A 20702-nucleotide genomic window follows, 5' to 3' on the forward strand; every position below is an offset into this window, starting at 1 on the left:
ATGCCACAGTACCTCACTGTAGTCAGTCACTGGTTCAGCAGCAGGGCTGAGCCAACCAGCTGTCCAGGTGTATGTCTGGGGAGGGAAAGACTGCCACCCTGGGGGGTGGGGAACGCAGGTCTACCCATTCCACTGCACGACAGCCCTGGCAGCAGTCATCACTAGCTGATAGTCAGTGGGTATGCAAAACGCAACACGCTAACAGCCACTCAGGCAATGCTGCTGCCCTGGGCTACTTCTAAAGTTTGTTTACAGCCACCTGTCTTGTCTCTCAATATTCTTGTCTCTCAATCGCTGTAATTTACCCCCAAATGTCTTCTAAGAGCCCAGTACACAGTAGAAGTGTTGGCAATGCTGTTAAACATTGACCTCCCCTGGTTTGGGAAACTCTCTCGTTCAGCACTGGTCAGGTCCTGAGCGTGCCAGACTAGAGAAATTCAACATGTACCACTTTTCCCTCACCAGACCCACTTTTAATTATACTTTTATGTATGATGGCCCCGATCCTGCAAACACATGCACGCTGAACTTCTCACATATGGGACGTCTCAATGGCTTCAAAGGGTTAGCACATACGAACAAAATTAAGCAAGTGCACCGGTGTTTGCAGTATTCATCATTCTTAAGGTGATGGAAGGAAGGAAGGAAAGGAAACAATTATGATCAGCAAGCATAATGAGAGTCTTTATCAATGACTACGCGTTCAGATTTAGGAGACTGAAGATAGGTCTTAGCACTGGCGGTGATCTAGTGCACTTTAAAATAAGCCATTTGAGCAGCAAGCCACATGGACCTGGGGTTGAGAAAATGACTTTCCTTTTACACTGTCTTCTTGTGGAGCCAATCATGTGAGATGGTAATGAATGGCGGCCAGGTGAAATCAGACACAGACAAGCAAAAATCAGTCCTAATCCATAAACATATGTGGTGCTAACAGTCATCCTGGAATAACTGCAGTTATCAGAGATGGACAGGAACACATCTATCTAATTTTTTGAGGTGATACATTTAGATGCATGCTTTCTATCTGCTGTATTGCACTATAAAAAAGGTACCAGAATTATACCCAGCCAGCCTGGCCACATGCCTTTTGAGTCCAAATTCATTTTAGCATAGTGTGCCTGGGGACAGACTTTAAAAGTACAATGCATTATCAAAATAGATCACATGGTCTCAAGTACATCAGCTTCTCTTTTTTTCACTGTATGATGAGGAAGCTGTAATTTCATATAAGATTATGTGACTTCACATTCATATTTTTAGAACCATCACAGTCATTCTGAATAATGGGTAATATTCTCTAGCGAGTTGATTTAGATCAAACAACTTTGCTGTGTAAATGTCTGTCTCAGCCCATTAGAATCCCCCTGGGAATTCTTCAGCAAATGTAAGGGGGAGAAGAAATTTAATTCTAGTCTTTTTGTTTCCTCCAGTCCTTCTTCCAGGCCAAAGTAGAGAGGCCTGCCAAATGCTTATCTTTCTTTGGAGCAGTATATTGCAAATCCTAAATCCATGTTTTGAAGGTCATCCTAGGCTAAAGCCTCAACTGGTGTAATCTGACAGAGCTACACTGCTTTGTGCCAGCGTAAGAGCTATGGTCATGTCAACTTGTGCTGTAAATATGCAGCCTGATCCCATGAGGAACCCATTGCTTCCTGAATTTTGTGGAGCAGCCTCAGTTTGGCTCTTATTGACTTCAGTGGGAGCCACGAGTGAAACTGGTGGCCATGCAACCCCATGCGAATATTATTACAGCACAACGCAGGGTCGGGGTAGCTCCAGCCTGTGGGCCAGACATGGTTTGTCAGGGTTAGCCACTGGTGGGCTATGGCTTCCCACCACCCATATTGGCCAGGAACAACAAACTGCAGGCAATGGGAGCTGCGAGCAGCCATGCTTGCAGATGCTCAGGTAGACAAAGTATCTGGTGGGCTACCAGCAGCTAACCCTGATGAGCTGCATGTGGCCCAGTGTGCTGGATGTTCCCAACCCTGTCCTACAGGAGATTTCTGTCTTCAGTAAGCTGTACTGGCCTGGTCCTCACTGGGTCTTTGCCCACATAAGTTTATGCTCCAAAATATCTGTGAGTCTATTAGGTGCCACAGGACTTCCTGTTGTTTTTGAAGACACAGACTAACATGGCTACCTCTCTGATAGGTGCCTGTGAATGGGCATTCTACCATTTAAATCACTGGAGTTATTAGGCTTGGGCCAGTCCACTGTACAGTGGTGGATTTCACACAGGTGGCTTGTTTGTACTTACAGCTCCATCAGCACTGCTGCGGTCCGTGCTTGGTGTCATGAAGAATTGTCAAGTCAAAAGCTGAGCACTCTTCCCTGGACTCCTGCGCTCCAGCTCCATGAAAGGACCAAAGCAAGTCGGTGCGAGAGTGTCTCCTGTTGCAGTGGTTTCCAACCTTTTCAGTAACATGGCACACTTCAAAGAGACAAGCAATTCCATGGCACACCCACTTTTTCTGGCAGAATCAATTGCTCATAAATGCAGAGCCACGGAAGGAGGGAAGGAGGGGGAATTGATGGCCGCGCATCAGCTGGGGGCTCAAGAAGCAAGGCTGCCAGAGTCCCAGCTGGTACAGGTCATCAATTTCCTTCCCACAACCCCTTGCAAAGCCTCTGTGAGAGGAAACTGACCAACTTTATGCCAGCTGAGAATGAGGCAGCTTTGCTGTGAAATTTCATCAGTTCTCCACCCGCTTGGCTCTGCAATGAACTGGCGGGGGAGGAATTGATGAAATTTCTGTGGCACACTCAGGTAGTTCTCGCAGCACACCAGTTGAAAACTGCTGTCCTGTTGATACAGCAAAGTGTAAAAGTCATTGTCAGTCAACCCAAGTTCTGTAACTTGTGTAATGGGAGCGACATAACTTCGGCTGACTTACAGCTGTAATGTAGACTACCCCATAGAGTTTTCAAGCCCACTGAATTTAATGGATTCAGGATATGACCTTTAGGTCTGTATTCTGCAAGCAGCTCCAGCCTTGCACTGCAGAAGAAGATGATAGCACTGCCGGCCTCAATCAATCAGAAATCATAAGTCAAGATTTAAAAAAAAAAAGCCATGAAAGTGGCTTACCTATCATGACACTTCTTTAAAATAAGTGGGTGATCCTTATTTAGTTTCTGGGCCTATGGCTTGTTCTCACTTTACATTTTTAAGCTTTGCTCTTGATTACGGTAATTGGGGCTTTAAGAAATACACCAGAGTATTGCACCAGACTTGAAATACACCAGAAATACACCAGACTTGTGCTTTGATTGCGAGAATTGGCAGCACTGGTCCTGTCCTTGTTCAGTTGTTTGCACAACTGGAGCTGGGCACAAAAAGGATTTCAGATAGAAATCTCCTGGGGCCTTTGACTCTGTTAATTTAAAGCGTTGCTTCATATCAGCCTTTGTCATTTTTTAAAATACAAAAATGTGTATATGGTGGCAAATGATGGCATATGATTATTTATAGTGAGTTCGATATGATATTTGACTTCTAATACATGCTCTCAGAATAATCTGATGTCTGGAGATTCTTCTTTTTTTGTATCTGTTCTCTTCATATCTAGTACTTTCATTAAAGAAATCTCATTTCTTTGAACTAAAATACCTTTTATGTGTGGAAGACACTTGAAAAGTCTAACAGGAGAAGAAAATTGCCAACAGCTTTCCAATAAACCTGATTAAATCAAAAATGACTAGAAGCTAATTTATGTTCCATTGAATCATTGTGGCTTTCATCAATAAATAATGTTATAATAAAAAGCTACATGGATTTTACTGCAACTTTGGGTACATCGACTTAATTTCCAGTGTGCAGGGAATTAATGTCTATGATATTCTCCCCCCAACCTCTTGTTTCCCCTCCAAAAAAGATCACCTAAGGTGAAATTCACACCTGTACACTGGACCTACATACCACTTAAATCCTCAAAATTACAGAAGTTAGGTAGTGTGGGGCTCTGCATGGTTGCTTTTTCTCCATAGGCTGCATCTACACTAGCCCTTTCCTTTTGGAAGGGGCATGGTAATGAGCAAGTTGGGAAGATGCTAATGAGGTGCTGCTATTTGGTTTTACAAAGAAGGGGCTTTCAAACTCCAGGGGGTCCTTTCAAAAGGCCCCCATCTACATGGGTGGCATACGATTTGAAAGCTAATTCATGGCAGCGCCTCATTAGCATCTTCCCAACTCGCTCTTTGCCATGCCCCTTCTGAAAGGGGTTAGTGTAGATGTAGCCATAGTGAATTGTTGAAGAGCAGGTCCAAGAAATTATTTATTCTAACATCACTAATAATAGAAATCATTACATTTTGCATGTCCACAAACTCCATTAGTGGCTGGTTTCACCACTGCCAAACCTGGACTAAAAGATAGTTTCCCCCCCAGTGCATACAATCTAAACAGGCAAGAGAGACAGAGGGTTGGAAGAGAGGCATTGAGCCAGTATAGTCATTCTTATGTCCTCAGAAAAAGAAGAATGAAGCATCCAACATGATACAACAGTTCAATTGCACAAGCAGGAATAGACACCAATTCGCCTGACTCCCATTCTAGTGCGTTATCAATGGACCTCACTGCCTGGGGTAAGTGGAGTCATTACTGGAAATTGATCACTCGAGCTCCAGTAACTGCAACACAAAACAGGCAAGCTTGTGCTTAAAAAGAAAAAGAAAGAGTGTACAATAGGCTGCAATCAAGAAAAGCATTGCCATTGACTTCCTTAGGGTAGGAACAGATCCAAAGCTAGTAGAGGAGTTGTGGGGATTGCTTTTGGAAGCAGTAAACCAATTGACTGGGTATTATGAGTCCCCACACTAGCTAAAAATATAAAGATGACTTTTCAATATGCCCCTAAAACCAAAGACCCTGAGGTTGTAGAATAATTCTGTGAAAACTTTGAAGAAGCAATGGAAATTAGTAGTTGGGAGAAAGAATAGTAAGTTTTATAGGAAATTAGATACTCCTCCTTTTCCTACTTTTCCATTCTATGGCAGTTGGTCCTTTGGTCATGCTGAGAAAAAAACCTCAAAGCAAGTTCTTAGAATTTTGCAAAAAATGTGACTGAATTATCTGCAATACTTATGAACAAAAAGAAAGCACAAACAAGTCATGGGAATCACCACAAGGGATGGACAAGAATCAAATTAGTTTTATCACAATCAACTGTAGACATAGAAGTGACGTTAGGAAGGTTAATGATATACCAAGGACAGATTGTGGATCAGATCATAGATTGGAATTAATGGCAGTGAATGTCAAACTGAAAAAAGTTACAGAAGATCAAATACTATATAAGAGGGAAACTGGATTCCCTGAGGAATCATAAGAGACAAAGCCACTACCAAGAAGTGTTGCAGATCATTAATGAAAACAATGACCAAGTGACTTGGGGAAATGCCTGAAATTGGCTACCAAAGAAGTTCAGATAAGCCTGTAGGGAGGAAGTTGATCATTAAGAAAAAATCCATGGATAATAAATTGTTGCTCTGATGAATGAAGTAAGGAATATAAAACCCCAAAGCTTGACAATAGAAAAGTGGAATTCCAAGGGGTAAATAAAATGATAAAGAATAAATGCAAATTAGTGAAGTCTGAATGGCTGAATGAGAAATGCAAAGAAATTGAACAAGTGGATAAGTGAACATAAAGTGAGGTGTATTGAAAGATAAGAGCCTTCAATTGCAGAAGATAGATGACAAGAGAACTTTTAAGGACAAAAATGGGCAACGTTTCACAAAGCCATGAAACAAGAATGAGAGATGACACGAATTAAGGAACACTATGGTAATTGCAGTCCGGAAAAACCTGAATTTGAGATTAATCAGGAAAACCCGTTGATAAAGAATGAACGATCATGGCAGCAATAAAAAAAGACTTCCAAATGGAAAAGCAGAAGGTTGTGCTGGAGTACTGGATGAATTGTTAAAGCACAGGAGATGGAGTTTTGAAAGCCATGTCACAGGTGGTAATAAGTCTGCGATTGGACAACTGCCATTACACTTCTGTTTGCATCCAAATTGCCCCCCCTCTCCCAGACCCCAACTCCCGGCCAAAATCTCTGCAAATTGTAAAATCTATAGAACTATCAGTGTAATTTTTTACATGCCTCTAAAATATATTTGGCTATTGCTATGCTGTGGTTGCTATTTCAGGATACATTTGTATCCTGAAATAATAACCTCATGGCTAAACACCGTGCTTGAAATGGCAGTGCTATTTCAAGTGCTGTATTCTGTCTCCACTACCCCAATCATGAGATGGATAGCAGAAACTTCGAAATAGCCGGTTATTTTGAATTTTGGTGCCTTTTGAATGGCACCAAGTTTGAAATAATTTAACTCAAAATTAATTTGTGTAATTTTCATTGCTAAAAATGTGTAAGTTATTTCAAGTTTCAGCTACAGTGTAGCCTTTGTGACTTCAGTACCAAATACAACAAAAGATTGATAAACCAATGAACAAAGAACGCTAAGGGCTCATCTACACTAGCCCCCTTCTTTTGAAGGGAGCATGTAAACAAGCCTGATTGGCAAATAGCAATGAGGTGCTGTGCTACATATACAGCACCTCCTTAGCATAATTCTTGCCATGCAAACTTCGAAGTGCTGGCAAGCAGCCTAGCTGCAGGCAGTTCGAAGCACCTGCACAACTTTGAAGCTCTCTTACTCCCAAAACGTGCAGCACCTCATTGCTATTCAATGACCAGTCTCATTTACATGCCCCCTTCAAAGAGGAGGGCTAGTGTAGACAAGCCCTTAGGGTATGTCTACACAGCAGCCTTACTCTGAAATAGCTTATTTAGACACAATGCTGCTGCACGCACATGCATTTCAAATTAGCACTTAGCTATTTTGAAATACTTCATCTACATACATAGAGCCTATTTTGAAATAGAGCCTTTGGACTCTAATCCTTATGAAATGAGATTTACCAATTTTGAAGTAAGTCAACCACTATTTCAAATTTATTTTGAAATTGTGGTTGCGTTGTGTGGATGCTAGGATAGGTATTTCAAAATAACAGATATTATTATGAAATAACTTTGCTGTGTAGACATATTCTAAGATTTCAAAGGCAGAAAGGAACACAAACTCCATTGTGAATGTGAAGATCATAGTACAAAGATCAAATGAAATGGGGAAAACAATATATGTGGAGTTTTTTCAGGCTTCTGGAAAGCATTTAAGAGATTCCACTAGTACAAATTGCTTAGCTTAGTCAGATCTGTAAAGATTGATGGATACAAATGCCAAGAAATAAAATCAATTTATACTGGAATCCAAAGGTGATTATAATAGGAGATGAAAATGAAAATCTAATAGAAATCAAGAGAGGAGTGAGACAAAGTTGCATAATGTCACCAACTTTTATTCAACATTTATAATGCATATTTGATTAAATTTAATAAGAAACTGAAGCTGAAGAAGGTATTAAAATAAATGTAAAATGGGTGAATAACATTTGCTATGCAGATGACAGTGCTGTTGGCTGAAGAAGATCTGATGAAGTTAGTTGAGATTATATATGAATGTGACAAAAATATGGTCTGGAGTTGAATGCAGACAAGACAAACTATGGTTATATGCAAAGATTTGGAAAAGTATTCAAGATTCCAATGAATGAAACAGCCATACAGTGAGAAAATATTGCTGCCTAGGAAATATAATTACAAAAGATGGAAGATGGGATGCTGAAGTCAGCATCAGAAGAGCAAGAGTAAAAATGATCTTCTGGAGAAATAATCATCTGATGAGAAGAGACTTAAATCTGAAAACTAAATTTCAACTCTTAAACTTACATTTGGTTTTGCGTTAAATTACAGATGTGAAATGTGTTCAATAGGTTATCATCTGAAAGTTTGTGGTTTTAGAAGAAATTAGAAAATACTGTTGATAGACCACATAACCAAAGAGTAAGTACTGAAGGCAATTGGCACTCAGCAAAAACTCATCAGAGGTCTTATGAGAAGGAAGATTTGATTTGCACGGCACACCTGAAGGGGTTCAATGGGCAGTGTATGTTTAAAGGTACTGCTGGGGACAATTGTTGGCAGAAGAATAGGAGGCAGAAAAAGATTTTTGATGGATGATGTTGATCAAAAAGAGTATTCACCCACTGAAAGATTAGCAGAAATTCCCTGTACAGCAGCACGAATTCGGGAAGTAATTGCGCTGTTCACTTTTCAATATCTTGGCCTTAGAATCGTAATGGAAATGAAAGATCTCTACTTGGTTTCTGTGTTTCGGTGTGGACTATTTTCAAGTAATTTTGAAAATAAACATTTGTTTGTCATCCATTTCTATTAAGAGACAAGTCTGCTCCTTGTCCTGTGATTTTTCCCAAATGATAAAATTTAAAGAGCCCTTTAAAAAAAAAAAAAAAAGGGCTTCCATGGTTTTTGCAGAAAGTAGGAAATGTGAATCAGTACTGTAATATTTATGGCTCTTCTAGTTTGTTCAATTATGTCATTTGGGTTTAACAGATTATTTTTTTGGTTTTTTTGATGGGGGGCAAAAGTAGAAATGTAGGCACCAGATTCTTCTCTGCAAGGCCCAGCCATTAATTTGGGAATGTGCTACATTTACCTATGCCAGGGCACAACTTCACCCTAAATCGGGAGCCTCTCAGAGTGAGATTTTGACTTTGCTTTGTGTTCATTGATGATTATGAGTCAAGTTGAAGAAACCTAACTGAATTGAGATACTTGAAAGCCATGATTTTCTGAACTTTGAGAATGGTTGGAGAGTCACTTAAAAGCTTATCTGTTACCTTTTATATATCACTCCTAATAATCTGCCTTCTTATTTGGCCTGTCAAAACAGTCTGGCTATCAGGTTGAACTCCAGCATGTGCAACTTAGCCAGGTCTCATTCTTGTATAACAGGATTTACCTCTGTTGAAGGTCAATCGGTGAAATCTACTCCTGTGAAGAGGGTCTGTGCAAGTATTAAAAGCTATTTTTATACTTAAAAATAGATCTCGAGATGGCTTTAAGTGATACAAAAGCTTTGTGTTAGCCCTCTGAACTTCACCCAGAAACTCTGTCTCATGAGTACCTTTGTACATGTCTGTGTGTGAAGATTAGTTCATGATGGACTCACCTGGCTTTTGGAAATTTTTCAGCTCCCTTCTCTTGTTTATGTAACTCTGTCATTCATTCAGTTTGCATACACAAAATAATGAGGTACATGTTACTCCTGCTGTGAGACGGGCTGCCAATAGTTAGTGAAAAACCCACTGGCTGAAAATATTTGAATAGTGACCATAATGGTAAATCTTAAAACCTGAGATTAATTCAAAAATGAGTAAAAGGGCTTGGACCGCAAGTAAATAGTCTGACTAGATCAGCCTTAATGCTCTATGCAGGAGTCCCCTATTGTACCTATTGACTTAATGCATCAGATGAAGTGGGTTTCAGCCCACAAAAGCTTATGACCAAATAAAGTTGAACTTAAGAATGGCTATACTGGGTCACACCAAAGGTCCATCTAGCTCAGTATCCTGTCTGCCGACAGTGGACAATACCAGGTGCCCCATAGGGAGTGAGCAGAACATGTAACAATCTCTCTCCTGCCATCCATCTCCAGCCTCTGACAAACAGAGCCTAGGGACACCATTCCTTACCCATCCTGGCTAATAGCCACTAATGGCCCTAACCTCCATGAATTTATCTAGCTCTTTTTTAAACCCTGTTATAGTCTTAGGCTACACAGCCACATCTGGCAAGGAGTTCCACATTTTGACTGTATGCTGTGTGAAGAAGAACTTCCTTTTATATGTTTTAAACCTGCTGCCCATTAATGTCATTTGGTGTCCTCTCGTTCTTACATTATGGGAACAAGTAAATAATTTTTCCTTTTTCACTTTCTCCACAACACTCATAAATTTATATACCTCTATCATATCCCCCCTTAGTCTCCTCTTTTCTAAGCTGAAAAGTCCTAGTCTCTTTAATCTTTCCTCATAGGAGACACGTTCCAACAGCCTAATCATTTTAGTTGCCCTTTTCTGAGCCTTGTCTAATGCCAATATATCTTTTTTGAGATGAGGTGACCACAGGTACGCACAGTATTCAAGATGTGGGTGTGCCATGGTTTTATACAAGGTTAATAAGATATTCTCCGTCTTATTTTCGATCCCTTTTTAATGATTCCTGACATCTTGTTTGGTGGTTTTTTTGACTGCTGCTGAACACTGAGTGGATGGTTTTCACAGAACTACCCATGATGACTCCAAGATCTCTTTTTCCTGACAAGTTATAGCTAAATTAGCCCCCATCATATTGTATGTATAGTTGGGGTTATTTTTTCCAATGTGCATTACTTTACATTTACCCACATTAAATTAAATTTCACTTGCCATTTTGTTGCCCAACCACTCAGTTTTGTAAGATCCTTTTCAAGTTCTTCACAGTCTGCTTTGATCTTAACGGTCCTGAGCAGTTTAGTATCATCTGCAAACTTTGCAACCTCACAGTTTACCCCTTTCTCCAGATCATTTATGTATAAGTTGAATAGGATTTGTCCTAGGGCAGACCCTTGGGAAACACCACTGGTTACCCTTTTCCATTCTGAAAATTTGCCATTTATTCCTATCCTTTGTTTCCTGTCTTTTTAGCCAATTCTCGGTTCATGAAAGGCTTTCCCTTTAAGGAGCCACAGGGCTCCTTATTGCTTTTGCTGAAAAAAGATTATCCTTCTGAATATTTTTATCTGTGTTGTTTTGATGCCTTCTGAGTGATAGATTGTAAGGCAAGAAGTGATCAATGGTATTCACTAACTTCCTGGGTAACCCAGACATGGAATTGCACCAAAGCAATTTGGCAGTGTAAGGAATTTGTGGGCTAAACAGACATCCAACCTTGAATTAAAGTTCCTTCAATTTGCATTGCACTGAAGCCACTTTACACCACTCTGTGTAAATGATATTACACTTACTACAATCTTTACAGCCTCTGTTTTCACTGCTGTAGAGTGTAATGCAAAAGACACTCAGGCCCAGTGCCCTATGGTAAACTCCTTGGCTGTGTCTAGACCCATGGTGTCCAGTACGTTCGTCACATATGGTGAATAGGACACCGCATTGTGGGGAACATGGCTCCCAAGCTGCATGCGGCTCTTGCAATCTTTAAATACGGCTCTTCCTGAGAGCCTCATGTGGGGCCTGCTGTCCGTCCACTCCATGCATGCACCCCACTGCTTTGTGGGAGAAGCACGTGGCATCAGCCCCAGAGGCAGGTCCGGTGGTGACTCTGGTGAGTCATTGGCATTGAATTAGAATGGGAGGGTGAAAGTGGGAGGAGGGCATTTATTTAAAGTGGAGGCTGGGGGAGCTGGGAGTGCAAATAAGGTTGCAAATATGGAAAGCTGTTTAGAAATCCCAAATGCAGACTATTATGCCCAGAAAAGAGTGAGAAATTATGCAGCATCTTATTAATTTTCAGACATGGGGAGAATACTGCCCTGATTCTCTTTACCTCTTGAATGGCTTATCACTGCTTAATAGCTTGGTGTGGTGTAAAAGGAATACAATTATTAATGAAAAATCTCCCTTGGAAAGGCCAGTGACTCTACTGCCAAAAATGACATTGGTTAAATTCCAGGTTCTACTGTTGTTGACTTTTAACCTTCAGAGATGCATTGAACCTGGAGAAGAATCAAATGATGGACATTGCCTTATAATGAGTGAAGATTGCTCCAGGCCAGGGCTGTTGTCCTGGAAGGCTCAAGTGGATGCAGTTCTGTTGTGCAGTTGTGAGAGAAGGGGAGCTACTGTCTATGTAGAGGGACGCTGAAACCTATGTGTAAGGCTGGTACACTGAGGTCATTGGCAGGAGGGAATGAACCTGTGACCTTAGGGGGCTAAAGCCCTGTGCTTACCACATGAGCTAAAAGGCAGCTGGCTCCCAGCCAAGACTGGGGAGCAGAGACTTCACTCTCTCTTGTAAGTGGTCTCAGTGCCTCTGGGGTTACATATGTATCTGTCCACACAGCATGAAGACAGAGGAGAAGGTAGGCTCTGAAAGCAAGTGGGTGAATGAAACCTCTCCTTTGAAGCCAAGGCATCTGCAGTCTCCTTCCCCACTGATTGCAAAGAGCACAGCCCAGAGGTACCTTGGGCATTGCATCAACTTTAGTTTCACTGTGTGAAGTGGGGATAATCGAAAAGTGTCTGTGAAACAGGAACCATAGCGTTCTGCCCAGCACAATACCCTCATTATTACCTGCAGGAGTAGCAGAGGCAGCTGTAGCTTTCAGTAGATTAGGCAGCTGCTTCTTAGTCCTGCTTCACTTCAGGAATACCTGAGTAACCTTTGCTCTAATACCTGGCCAGTCAGAGAAACTATTGACTCCCTCCTGGGCAAGGTCTGCCTGTGGAGAACTCCGCTGTTAAGAGAGAGCTTAAGTGACTTGCTGCTGAAAACATATTGTCCCCAAAAGCACTCAGTGACAAGAAATAAGGGGGCAGATCATCTAGAAAGAAAGCAGTGGAGATAGTCAACTCTTGCAGAACCATAGCTGCTCCCAGGAACATGAGGTAGTAGAAAGTAGCCTGATTTGTGCTAAAGCACCACTCTATTTCTCTTAATGTGGACTCAGTGCATTAAGGAAATGGCCAGACAGGAAAGAACATGGAAACCCTCTTTTAACGTTCCTTCTGCAATAAGCAGTATCTAGTGCAGTGAATAGAAAGATTAGTAACATCTTCCATATTCCAAGTGTTTTCAGGAAATGACATTTTTCTGTTTACAGCATCTTCCTTTTTTACAGTAAACTCTTCAATATCGGACATTCTATCATCCAGAACGCTCAAATAACCGGCATTTTAACCACAAGTAGATTTTAGTTACTTTTTCCATAAGTACAGTATAGTGAAAGTAAATACAGCATGTAGAGTGTACAGTACTACTGCTGTTGGTAAATAAAGAACTCTGCCTACATTTTTGTTTGCTTCTTAATATCTAATCTTGTTTTTCTTTATTGTGATGCACTGCTAGGTATACCACTCTATTATCCACAACATTTGAATAGCTGGAAACCTCCAGCTCCCGGTGCTGCTGGCTATGAAAGAGTTTCCTGTAAATAGTTGAACTGAAATGAATTATTTCATGGCTGATAACACTGTCTTGCAAAGAGACTGGACTGAAGGAGTCATTGATTTCCCCATTCACAGCGCTCTCCTCAGCGGCAGCCGGAGTGCTCCATCTTTTAATCTCCAATATGAAAGGAACAACAGAGGTCACTGTGGATTTGCATTGTTGAAAGTGATTATTAGCAGAGCGGAGAGAGCGTGCAACGGGGCCAGTTTGCAGTTCATTTAAGTTTATAGGTATTCATTTCACTATTCCCCTGTACTCCTAAGCTACACGAGCTCACCAGGCGAAGAAGAGCTAATTAAAATGCCTTGTTTCTTTTAAATATGCCAGGGTGCAGCTTAGCTCAAGGCCAAAGCAGGTTTATTTTTAATTGTTTTCTTCCCCTTCTCAGAGTGCAGAATTCCTCCTCCTCCGTAGGCCAGTTCATCTTTTTCCTTTAACTATTGCTCCAGCAAGCCGTTCCATACACAGCCCTGGCAAAAGCAGCCCTTTAATCAAGCTGGAAAACAAGCAGAGAAGAGCAACTTGCAGTACCCGCATTGCCATGCTAGCTGCTTTTTTTTCCTCTGGAGAGGCACCCTGCTGCAGGGGCAAGAGAGTAGTTGGCTCGGTCCTTTTCGCTGCTCCATTGCTATCTGTCATTTATTTGTATTACAGTAACTCCTAGAGGACCAAGCTGATCCTGGAGCCTTAGCTGCTGGGTGCATATATACACATATATATACATATATATACATATTCTGTCTCTTTGGGAATTCTGGTGGGCAAAGTCAGCCTCATATATATATATATATATATATATGAGGCTGACTTTGCCCACCAGAATTCCCAAAGAGACAGAAGACACAAAGGCTCAAAGTGTATATGATTTGCCCAAGGTCCACACAGGTGACTAGGGGTGGAGAGGAGAGTAAAATTCTGGTCTCCTGATTCCCAGCGCAGTTCCCCATCATGTTGTTAGCTCCTGCACAATTGGTGCAGCCTATTCAAGCTATTCGTACTTGTCTCTTGTACCTTTCCCAGCTCTGGGTCTGCTCCATTTCATCCGATACCATCCTCTTGGGCCTTCTGCTACATACCATCTTACCTTGCCATGGCTGCCTTTGTTTCTTCCACACCCTTATGGTTCATTGTTTTCTTTCATGTTGCACTTGGAACAGTTGCCTGAAGACCTACTCTTACTGTGAAGTGCCCCAGCTGTAAAACAACCTCCTCTCCCCTCCCCCATTTTTGGGGGGTTTTTTTTGTGTGTTCTATGTTGTCCATACTGAGCTTTTCCGGGCAGGAATTTGGTTGAACTGAGTATGTGTAACCCACATACCTGTGTGTGATTAACAGTCCCATGTATCGGAGGGGTAGCCGTGTTAGTCTGGATCTGTAACAGCAACGAAGAGTCCTGTGGCACCTTATAAACAAACAGAAAAATTTAGAGCATGAGCTTTCATGAGCACAGACTCACTTCATCAGATGCTCATGTACCATGTAGTGGTATCTGGACCACTTCACAGCCAAAGAACGTGTCCTCTACAGCCTGAGCTGAGAGCCAGGTGGCCTTTAGCTTAAGCTATACAGGTGTCTGCACTGAACTCCAGAGGTCCCAGGTTCTACTAGGCTTGTGTGTACACATCAGTACTGTGCCAAAATACAGAATGTGTCCTAGCACAACATTTTGGGACAACTGAACCTACATTTAAAATGGCACCGAGTGGCTCCAGCAACCCTGATTACATAACCGCAGTCTTTCTACAACCACATTGTAACCTGGGACACTGTCAGCTGAGAGCTGCACTGACACCAAGGAGGCCAGAAGCCCAGAGTCTGTAATTACAATACCTTTCAAGAATCCAGCAGAATCTCATTCAGAGAAGATCAAGATTTCAAATCCTTAATATTAGTTTGAGATGCTAATGTTCACTGCAATTACTGAGCTACCTCCTTGATTTCTATACCATGTAGCTGCACAAATCTCTTGTTTTGAAAGAAACACCCTCATTCTTTTGTCTCTTCTCACTTATTTGTATTTTTCACTCTTCTGAATCCAATGGACTCATTAGTGGAACTGAAGGGCTCTGCGTTTTTTTTTTTAATGCACTTCTTAAATCTGATGGCAAAGATGATTCAAACCCAGTGTGTTCTGAAGCTTGCAGTTAAAAAAAAAAAAAGGGCAGTGAGTTAATTCTCTTAAGTGAGGGAGGAATCTGTAATTTCAATCGTTAGAGGAACGCAAAGTAAAACTCTGAACTTTGAATGTTTATCTTCCATAATCTTCCTTCTCTTGGCATGTTTCAGTGGAACTAGGATTTTATTGTAATCTATATTCTTGTATTCTGGAACCAAACAAGCAAAATAAGTTATTTTATGGACACCTTTTATCATAGACTCCTAGGGCTGGAAGAGATCTCAGGAGGTCATTGAGTCCAGCCCCCGTGCCCAAAGCACAGCCAACCCTAATTAAATCATCCCAGCCAGGACTTTGTCAAACCGAGACTTAGAAACCTCAGCACAGAGAGTCCAGCACCTTTCTCAAACCTCTCTTTTCAGCTCAGCCAATCTGCCTTCTAATTGTGAATGGAAAGTTTTGTATTTTACAGTTTGCTCCGCCGAAGATGTGACAAGGATTTCAATGCATGTATGAGTTGTTTGAAGGGTATGACACCTATCTAGAACTTTCGGTTCATGTTTCACACCCAAGCTGGAGGGGAAGTTTTTCATTCTGGATAAACCAGGTTTACTGATTTGCTGATATCTAGCAACACTGCATCACAGGAGCGAGTATTTCTGTCTGTAAGTTAAACTGAAGAAGTAGCTTTGGTTTTAGTTTAGGGCAAACCTCTGAAGGTAGCAAAGCTTTAATATTTATTACTCTCTTTGAAGAGTAGCTCATCTCTGAGCATTGACTATAAAAATGTCATGGGCGGGTACTCCATTTATTGGCTATTGATGACTCCACAATAAAAGTTAATAAGACTTAGGCTCCTAAAGGGCATGTCTACTCTGTAGTCAAAACCCATGGCAGTGAGTCTCAGAGGCTGGGACATTTGACTCGGGCTTGTGGGACTACTGGGGCTAAAAGTTACAATATCCATCTTCAGTCTCAGGCTGGAGCCTGGCATCTGAAACACACCCATGCCGGGGCTTCAGCCCAGGTCTGAACATCTGCTCTGTGACCTTGGCCCATAGCCTCAATGCTGTCAGCCTCACAGCTGAGGCAGGCCAGCCCCAGCCATGCCACCACACACCTTTTATTGCAATGTAGCTATGCCCTGAGGTGTTCATCATTTCTGAAAATGGGCAACTTATTTTTCCAAATCACTGTCAAATTTCCAGGTGAAATCCAGACCAGTGAGAGGTTGTCTCTGACCTTCCACCACAGGACACTCTGCTTTTCTGGTTCCCAACCTGAGGCCACGCACAAACAGCTTACAGGTCACACTCTGAGTGTCTGTGCATAGCTACAGCATCCTGTCAGAAACACACCAGCCACACTCTGGCTTCCGCAAGGCTTTGTTATTATTTGCCGGGTGAATCCAACACCAACAGTTTATTTACCCAGAATCACATCTGTATACAATCAACACAGCCTCAATGGAGCATAGAGGCAATCAGTATTCTAGGCACATTTTGAACACACCACTTCAGTCCTGCAGGCAAATGTCAAAGACTGTCAGTGAGTGTGGTAGGGCGTGTGCCAATTAACCCAATAAGCGGTGGGGAGAGGGGTACTATTTAAGCTCAGAGGAAAGCCCTAATTAGCCTCAGTTAATTAGAATCCCTCCTTTTAAAGGAATCTCCTTCAATATACAAAAGTTATACCCTGGCAAGATGTTTGTATCTTCTCATATTCCTTTCTTGGGCTATGCAATGCCTATTGCTGTTGAAGTGCAATAATAATTTTAAAAGCAAACTAAGAATCCCTTACAGTCTTTTAAATCCAGTGGGCATGATCCACACATTCTTTGGTTTCATCTAATGCTCTTCTCTTCTCATTGTTCTCACAGGCTACGTCTACACGTGAAGCCTACATCGAAGTAGCCTATTTCGATGTGGCGACATCGAAATAGGCTGTTTCGATGAATAACGTCTACACGTCCTCCAGGGCTGGCAACGTCGATGTTCAACTTCGACGTTGCGCGGCACCACATCGAAATAGGCGCAGCGAGGGAACGTCTACACGCCACTGTAGCACACATCGAAATAAGGGTGCCAGGCACAGCTGCAGACAGGGTCACAGGGCGGACTCAACAGCCAGCCGCTCCCTTAAAGGGCCCCTCCCAGACACACTTGCACTAAACAGCACAAGATACACAGAGCCGACAACGAGTTGCAGACCCTGTGCATGCAGCATGAATCCCCCGCTGCAGCAGCAGCAGCCAGAAGCCCTGGGCTAAGGGCTGCTGCACACGGTGACCATAGAGCCCCGCACGGGCTGGAGAGACAGCATCTCTCAACCCCACAGCTGATGGCCGCCATGGAGGACCCAGCAATTTCGACGTTGCGGGACGCAGATCGTCTACACGGTCCCTACTTCGACATTGAACGTCGAAGTAGGGCACTATTCCGATCCCCTCATGAGGTTAGCGACTTCGACGTCTCGCCGCCTAACGTCGAAGTTAACTTCGAAATAGCGCCCGACGCGTGTAGCCGCGACGGGCGCTATTTCGAAGTTAGTGCCGCTACTTCGAAGTAGCGTGCACGTGTAGACGCAGCTACAATGTGAGATAGAGGAACAAGACTGATTATTCTCAGAAGTGATGATTAAACTACAGTGAGCTATTGACAGAAATCACTATTGGAAGAGATTTCCTGACACACACAAGCCAGTCAGAAGAGCAATCCACCCTGTTGATAGAGTGGCTGGACTGTCTGGCTGCTTTCTTGACAAAATAGGCACCCAGAAGCACAGCAGACGAGGCTGACCATTGTTCTGGATGCCCTGTCTGTTGAGGGAAGCCCTGCCCCCCCAGAGCGTCCACACAGCTTTTTTGTTGTCATAGCCCGTTGACAAAAGTTGCTGTTCCTCATCTGAGAGAGACAGAAGGTTATTAGTTGGAAAGACGACTTTTGTCAACATGCTGTCGACAAAATGCATTTTGGGTGTGGACATTCCACCTGTTTTGTTGACAAAAACAGAGTTTTGTTGGCAAAACTTGCTAGTGTAGCTGTAGCCTTTGTCTTTAGCTGCAAGAGGAATGTAAGGTTGCAATATGGATAAGGGTGATTGCAACCAGTTAAAAAGGCTGCAAGAGATTAGTTTGTATATGTAATTTTCAGGGTATATTTTAATGTCTGCCCATTTATCCTGTGCTTGGACCTTGCAAACAGTTAGACTTCCCCTATGTGATACAGTGCTAATTAAGTCTAATAGAAGTATACAAACTCTTTTACCATCAATGTAGAATTCTTTGTAGGATCTCTAGTACATAAATCAATAGTATACTATGGCATGATAACTGTTTCTCTTTTTGCAGTGGGTTGATGGAATTTCCACAACAGAACTTCTTTCAAAATGGCAATCTAAATGGCCCAAGGACTGTATGTTACCTGTGCAAGCAGCGAAGTTTCCGGTCTTAAATTATGTAATAATTAAATTGCTGATATTGCAACATTTTCATGGGTAAGCACTTATTCACATAACTGCCCATTAGCTTCACTAAGACGACTTGTACAAGAAAGCCACAATTTGTGCATAGCGAGCTATACAGTGAGAAGCTAAATCTCTACACTAGCTTCTCACTGTGCACTGAGAGCCTGTGTGAATATTAATACACTTCTGAAGGTCATTAAGCTAAAATTCTGTGCCCCAAGAGTGCTCTCATGTAAGTGTGTCCACCCTAGGATTTAGTGCAAAGAAGTTAGTACACTTCAAATTCACACTCTTGTTCCCTGCGTACTAACCTCCCCCTGTAGACAAGCCCTCAAACTCATGACTGGAAATAAATGAACATGAAACAAGACTTTGTTTCAATAACATGTCACTGGAGAATGTTGATGACTCACAGTTGTGGGGCCAGAGAAAAACTACTTAGAGAGAAGAATCGAGTATTTTTGGGGAACAATTGCATTCTTCCTTTTAGTGACTTTTTTTCTAACTGCTTATTCTGTGAACTCAGTCTAGGTGTGAATTTTCAGCAGTCTTTGTTGCCAGTCATCTACAAAAAACACTGGCAATAGTCGGTCATTTATTTTCCACTGACTACTCACAAGAGTTCAAAGTCATTCCATACTGAAACCAGAACACGAGCACATGTTGGGTTTAGTTTTTGCAGTCCATTGTTTTGTGTCTTTTCCTGCCCCTACCCCCGCAAGCCAACATGGGCAGATTTATTTCTCTTGCCATGTTATAATGCAGGGCTTTGGCTTTGGTTTGTTGAGAGAGGCTTCCCTTTGCTGACATCGCATAACCAATAATGGGCCACTCAGCAAAATCCTGATGCCTTCCAGCACTCATTAGTGTAGTGGTTTGGGTTGTTTCTCCCTCTTCTTTCTCTCATGTGATTAAGTTGTCAAAACACTGAGCCGACAGTTCATGTCCAACCTATAAATACCCAAACAGAATGACTTTTGTGTGTATATATTCAGAAACTTGGTTATATAGCTATATTGGCTGATGGAGCGCGTTAAGCATCAGATCATGCGACTTTCAACTGCCTCCTGTTCTTCCTGATGGCCCCAAAGGATTCTTTTATTGTTGGAACTTTGCCTGTCCTTCTAGGCTTCCTTTTGATGTTCTCGCTATATACTGCCAGGCTGTCATTGTAAAAGACAACCAACATCTGTGAGGGTGGCATTGGTGATCCGTTCTTCAGAGATTTGTCAGTTCTAGAGTTCCAGACATGGAGAGAGTCTGCTGCAGCAGCTAGCATCATTTTCAGCAGTAGAATAATGTCCTCTGAGGATGAGCAAATACTTCAAAGGCAGGGCTGTTTGTAGTAATCAACAGATTAGAAGCAAGACCTATTTATTGGCTTTTGACGTACCTGTCGTCTGTCATTGTATGGCTTTTTCTGATTTATTGAATGGCTTAATAATCATGGCGGGGGAGATTATTGCCTCCCCCTTGACACCTGTGGAAGGGAAGAAGGTGGGGAGGAAATCGCCCTTCCCGTCTTTGCTCTGGCTAGATAAGCTGCAGATTACAGCGCCATGAAAAAAATGAGAAGTAAAGGTTCTTTTGAAAACAGTTTTGTTTTCCCTGAAGGAACCCTGTATACACAACTGCTTTTGCTTTTGGAAAAGTCTCTTCCGGATACGTGATCATGTGGGATTATGCAAATAAAGCATGAGATTTGTAAATCAGCGCTTCATTTGCATTTTCAATCTCCCTCATTTGCATTCCTCCTCCAAAAGGGGAATGTAGTGTAGCCAGAGCCTTAGAGAACTATCATAGAATCATAGAATCACAGAATACTAGGACTGGAAGGGACTTTGAGAGGCCATTGAGTCCAGCCCCCTGCCTGAATGACAGGACCAAGTACTGCCTAAACCATCCCTGATACACATCTATCTAACCTGTAAGATAAGAACAGCAGTCTTTTGAGCCATTTGAATACAAGTTTACTACAAAAATTCCTGGGTTTCAGTTTAAAGGCATTCATCTCT

Source organism: Carettochelys insculpta, chromosome 18, assembly GCF_033958435.1.
Source record: "Carettochelys insculpta isolate YL-2023 chromosome 18, ASM3395843v1, whole genome shotgun sequence".
In the NCBI taxonomy this organism is placed as follows: domain Eukaryota; kingdom Metazoa; phylum Chordata; order Testudines; family Carettochelyidae; genus Carettochelys; species Carettochelys insculpta.